This window comes from Triplophysa dalaica, chromosome 14, assembly GCF_015846415.1.
Source record: "Triplophysa dalaica isolate WHDGS20190420 chromosome 14, ASM1584641v1, whole genome shotgun sequence".
In the NCBI taxonomy this organism is placed as follows: Eukaryota; Metazoa; Chordata; class Actinopteri; order Cypriniformes; family Nemacheilidae; genus Triplophysa; species Triplophysa dalaica.
Window position 1 is genome coordinate 21,657,062 of NC_079555.1, and position 6,114 is coordinate 21,663,175.

Sequence of the window (6,114 nt, forward strand, 5' to 3'; positions counted from 1 at the left end):
CACGCCACCTTGGATGTTGGATGGTTCCCTGATCTGTAGCTTTGAGACTGGCAGCTGACCCTGAAAACATCCTGCACTGAATCCTCCTCTATCCCCTTAGCTTCCTGAATCAGGGTGGGATATGGTTCCCTCAACAGTCTCTGAAAAATGGGCTTTGCGAAGAGGTCACGACTCAAGGCATCAACCACCACTTTCCTTTACTCGGGCAGGTGTCTGAGATCAAATGAGAAAGATGCAAGCTTAGACACCCAGCGGATTTCACATACGTCAAGCTTTGGCTTTGTCGGAAGGTAAGTAAGTGGAAATTCATCGTCCCACATGAGGTTTCATACCGTCATCTTGTTGATGACCTCCCCTTTGGCAGGATCGACAGCCACACCCTCACCATTAATGACATGGCAAAGGAATCCGACTTGTTTTCAAAACAGATGGCACTTCTTCTGAGACAGTTTCAAGTTGTTCTCTTGCAACCTCTGGAACACTGTGCGGAGTCTGGACAGGGCCTCATCCTCTGACGATGCAAAGACAAGAACATCGTCAAGATAACATAAGAGTTTTGTGAAGTTCATGTCCCAAAGATCCCAATCATCATCCTCATGAAGGACGCTGGACTGTTACACAGTCCCTGTGGCATGCGATTATATTCATGCAGTCCAAGGGGGGCCGTGAAAGCTGTGTACTTCTTGTCGTCTTTGTGCATTGGGATGTTGAAGAAGCCAGAAGTGAGGTCTATCGTGCTAAAGAGGCAATTGCCACCAAGAGCAGCTAAACAGTCAGACTGGTGTGGCAAAGGGTGGGCGTCCTTTAAGGTTCGGGCATTCAGCCATCTGAAATCAGTGCAAATCCGCAACCCACCGTCTTTCTTCCACACCATCACCAGTGGCGAAGCTTAAAGTCTTCCTGCTAATCCCCTTTTCCTCCATGTCAGTGAGAACCTGCCTCAACTTCTGATAGTGGGCAGGGTGGACTCTTCTGTACGGCAAGCGAAAAGGTCGATCATCGGTGAGATGATCACCACAGTCCAATGCGTGCTTGGAGAAGATGTCTTGATATTCAATTAGTAGCTGTGTGAGCCTAGATTTTCAATCTTCACTGACCTGAAATGAGTCTATGTTAACGTCACTAAGGCCCATCTCTGTCAGGCTTTTAGCCAACAATTCGGCAAAATAGGCAGTGGGTGAGGTGTCAGGTTGTTTGTTGTCCGTGTCTGGTAGTTTCTCTGAAGCCACATGTAGACCCTGAAAAACATCTAGATCCTCGATGGCCAAACATGGAAACACATCAGCCAACTTGCAATTTCTCTTCAGTGTGATAGCTTTGTCAGATGGGTTCACAACCGTCATCGGCACCCATCTATCACCCCATAGAGGTGTAACAAGACGGCCCACTAGAACACCTCGTGGCATGGCTTTGGAGTTGGTTGACTCTACAACAACGTTGCTTCCAAGTGACAGCGGCACGCTAGCAGGGAGTCTACCCCAAACTAAGTGTTCATGCCTGGGTATAAGTGTCACTGCTTGTGTCAGCTTGACAGTGCCTATTTTGTCAGGAACCTCAATCCCTCTCCAACACTCGACATTAGTGAACATCGACAAGAACTGTTCAATATCGGGGTCAGACCGATGCTTAGGTCTGGATGCCATCTTACAATAGTCATTATCACCCTTCAGGACACGAATCACGTGTTTGATGACATTTGAGCCCAAGATGAGATTGTCATGCTGACCAGAAACAACCAAGGTAGGTAGGATACAGCGAGTGCCGTAAAGATGTATTTCCAAGTCATAAAAACCCTCAGGTCGGGTCTGCAGACCACCACAGCAAATCAAAACAATATTTTCCTCAGGTTGCTGCTTTTAATGCAAAACACCAGCAGAGCTGAGTTTCTCTACTGCATGTTCACTGATGCTACATGCCATAGAGCCAGAATCCAACATGCCTTTAAGCTGCAAAGTGTGATTGACAAGGACAGGGGCATAAAACAACTCACTGAAAGCTTCAATCTTCTGCGTGGCTTGAATGACTATTCGGGTCCTTTTAGGTGCTTTGGAACAGCAATCCTCATATAAACGAGCTGGATCATGTGTATCAAAGAGGGATTCATCCACAATACCCACACCGCCCCTCCCAGGAAGCGGGTTTTCTAGTTTAACTGTATGTTCTGTCCACCAGCGCTGTCAGCAGGTTGAGGGCTGCGCTGGTTGGTCTGATCAGGGCAGTCCCTCTTCCAGGGACTGAAACAGAAACACCTGTTCTCTCGCTTGCAGTGAGACAATGTGGAATGATGAGAAGCCCCACAAACCCTGCACACCTTTTGTGAAGAGTGTGGCACCGTTGCTTGAGCCCTGGGGTTAGCTGGCACTTGTGTATGCTGTGTTACGAGTCAGTCTAAGAAGTTCACCAAACTCCTCATGCAGAAATTGTCAACACTCGCAGTAGTCATGGGTACCGGAGATGGCACAGACGGTGCAGTGGTGTTTGGGACTGGTGTATTATCAGCTATAGGCGCATGACACTGGCAATGGATTTTGTGCTCTACTGTGCTCCGCTTAAATGACCTAACAGTTATAGCTTGGGCTTTCTGTCCCTGCATGTGCTCATCAATTCTCTCTTGGATCTCACATGCCGACCATTTCTTTGCAGACTTAAGCCTGAAAACACTTGCAAGAGACTGGTCTGGGCAGTGTTTGATAAACATCATACTGACTTCATGGCCTGGGTCATCGATGCTTCGGCCTTGCCTTTTTAGATATTCATCCGTAACGTCAACTGTTTTATTTAGCCTTATCCAGTATTCCATAGCATCTTCACCTGGTATGGGCAGCGTATTTTGAAAAGTCTGCTAAAGGCATGCTTGAGTATGTCAGTTGGCTAAAGTGTTGTTTCCGAATATCTGCACACACACACATTTGTTTGTCACCAGCACAGTAAGCTAAATCTTACAAAACTTCAGATGGGGGACATCTGTACCTCCTCGTTTAGACAAATGGATTGGATTAATTGTTTACTTGTTGTTGTTTTCTGCAAAACATGTTTATTTTAGGGGTGTGGCAGGACTATTGTAGTGTTTTAATATTCAGTATACATCTAGGTGATTAATATCACATATGCCCTCATTTCAGTAGCTAAATAAATGTGTGTTTGAATTAAAGTTTTATCTACATTGTTTGAACCAAAATGTCCCAGGGAGGATATTAAAACCTTAAATCACGCTCAACAACCCTCACAAGCAAACCACTGTCATAAACAGAGAGAATAATGCCTTCATGAAGAGTCACCGATACAAAAAGGTTTGTGTGAGGACAAGAGATCATTAGCTCCATCATTGAGCTAGACCAGAGGGACCAGACGTCAAGCAGGGTCACATCTTAAATGTCTTACATTATGGGGATCAGTCACCAGCCTCTATGAGGAAAACAGACGAATAAATCTAAAATACAAAAGGACAGGTTTATTCTCTGTTAAGGAAAGAGGAGAGAAAATATCAATGTAAAAACAATAAGCCAATCGAAAATATGCGTATGTGTGTGTTTGGTGCTTAGCACTTTATGTTGCAGCTCTTACAGAAATCGTTCTGTTACTGTATCTAGAGACTGTTTCTGTTGGCTTGTGCTGCCCCCTGTCTGTTATTCAGAAACACACACGCTTAGCCTACTTAACTATCAAATGAAGACTATGCCTTAGACATTTATTGTTTTTATACACAGCTAGAAAAATAAAACTTTCCACATTTTCACACATTTGGAAAAGCTATATTTATTCTGTTTTTATAGTGTTGTATAGCCTGGTGCAGCTGCTGTAATGTAACTTTAGAAAAGGACTGATGCTCAAAGCAGCTAAAGGAGAAAATCTCTCCATCTTCACCTCGGGTATTTCTTTTCAAGTCCAAACAAATTCCAGTGTCAGTGTAATATATAGCTGTTTAATGTTAATGTATGGGTTCTTTCGGGGCCGCAGGGATGCATTTATCTCTGCTGTGTCTCCACTGCTATTGTGTGAATTGTGTGAGGCAGAGATAAGCCAGCCTGTGGCTCTGTGCATGAGATGAAGAACCGCAAAATTCAGTGAAAATGATCAGATCTATCTGCTATTTAAAGCCTGAAATCACATTGCTCTTGAAAACACATACACAGGCCTCTATACAAAGATAGTAAAATAAACAACAGTACACGTTCTCAATTAAAAATGTAACTCTTTGAACAAACAAAAATGTGTGTGTGTGTGGCCATGTTTTTAGATCCCGGTGGGGACCCAAACCTAAATGCACACCAACACATGGGCATTTGTGTCACAGTGGGGACCTAAGATTGAGGTTCCCGTTCGCAAAATAGTATATAAATCGTACAGAATAATCATTTTTTTAAATCTAAAAAAACTGAAGGTTCTCTATGATCTTTATGTTAAGTGGTTGGGGATAAAGTATACAGTTTGTACAGTATAAAAATCATTACGTCTATGGATTTGTTATGACATAAACTCACTGATGTCGGCACATTTTCTCTGTTGGACTTCTTTCCTGAACATTCATAAGTAAACAGAATATTCATGACTAACATGTATAAAAGTCCCATATAAATGCTCTGAACTTATAACTTACGCCCTTCGTGAACAACTACGTTTTCTAAAACAAAATAAAAAATTCAAATGTCTATAAAGAAAACAGTATGACAGTCACATCTGAGCTAAGTGACTCTCTGAGTGAGTTTGGAATTAATGGTGTTGTTCTTCCCTCTGGTGGCAAACGGCATACAGCACAATCTATAAAAACAGGAATTTACTGTTACCCTGAGCCATGCCATCTGAAAATAAACCTTTGAATTATTATTCACTCTTAATACCGAACTGACACACAAATGCGTCAGAACGATCTTGCAGGTATTTCAGAGACACAGAAGCTATTTATTTGAATGTGACCTGCTGTGCTCCATAGAGAACACTGAATCAAATATAAGAAAGATTTCAGTCAGTAGTTTTGAGCAGCTCTTAACACACACAGACAGGTTATAACCACTGCTTTTAAACACAGAAGTGGGTCACAAATGGACTTTTGTTGAAAATGATGCTTTTAACATCTTTATAGAAGCTTTTACATTTGCTCTGTCATTGTTCAGAATATAGACACACATGAATCATATGGAATTTGTTGTATGTTCTTTTTAAGCTTGAAAGCCATATAGGTATGAACGGCTGTCTATAAAAGAACAATAACTGTATTCCCATTTTATTCATCATACTAATAAAACCATACAAATGAAACTTCCTAAATCACAACTCATAAACTCTTTCTTTTCTTTATAAACGTTTACTGAATAACTTTCAATCATAGTCACTGACTGTAACAGGTCAGAGTAGATCTGGTCCTCCCGGCTGATACTGATGTCTCCCAAGTCCCAAGTTTTTTTTCTCCATTTATTTCTCATTGGAGTTTGGGTTTCTCGCCACAGGGTCGCGTTGGCTTCCTCATGGGGAAACTACATTTATTATCTATCATTTATTATTTATAAGAATGATTTCCTTGTTCTATAAACACCATGCCCTGTGCTGTATTTGACCTTTTCTGTGTTTTTCTGTTTTTCTTATTTTTTCCTGTAAAGCTGCTTTAGAACAAAAAAAGGGGATTGTCATTTTTGGCTGACTATGTTGTTGCAGAAATGTATCAAATGTTTTCGACCTTTGGCCTCCTCAGGTGCTCCTTGGCCAGAGGTCATTTGATCATGAGGATTTCAAACTGGAGGGTATTGGGCTTTATCTTTTGTGCTTTTATCTACTCAAGCAGTAGTTCTTTAATGGGATTAAATCATATGACAGGACAGCAGGTCAACTCTGATGACACACTCATGAATGGTGTGAGGATCCTGACATCATCATCATCACCATCACACAAGCACGCACACACAATCTTCTGTTACCATCCACGCCGAGCGAGTTAATAGCATTTTCCCACCTTTCTTTAAGATTACAAGTCATAGACTGCAATACTCTTACACCAGTGCATGGGTTTCACGTGTGAATAATTCACAGGTGCTGTCGCTGTATGCCCTGAGTTTAAAGGTAAAGCGGTTAGTGGTTATACTGGTTTAATATGATCTCTCTGGCTTCATGTAGGACACTGAG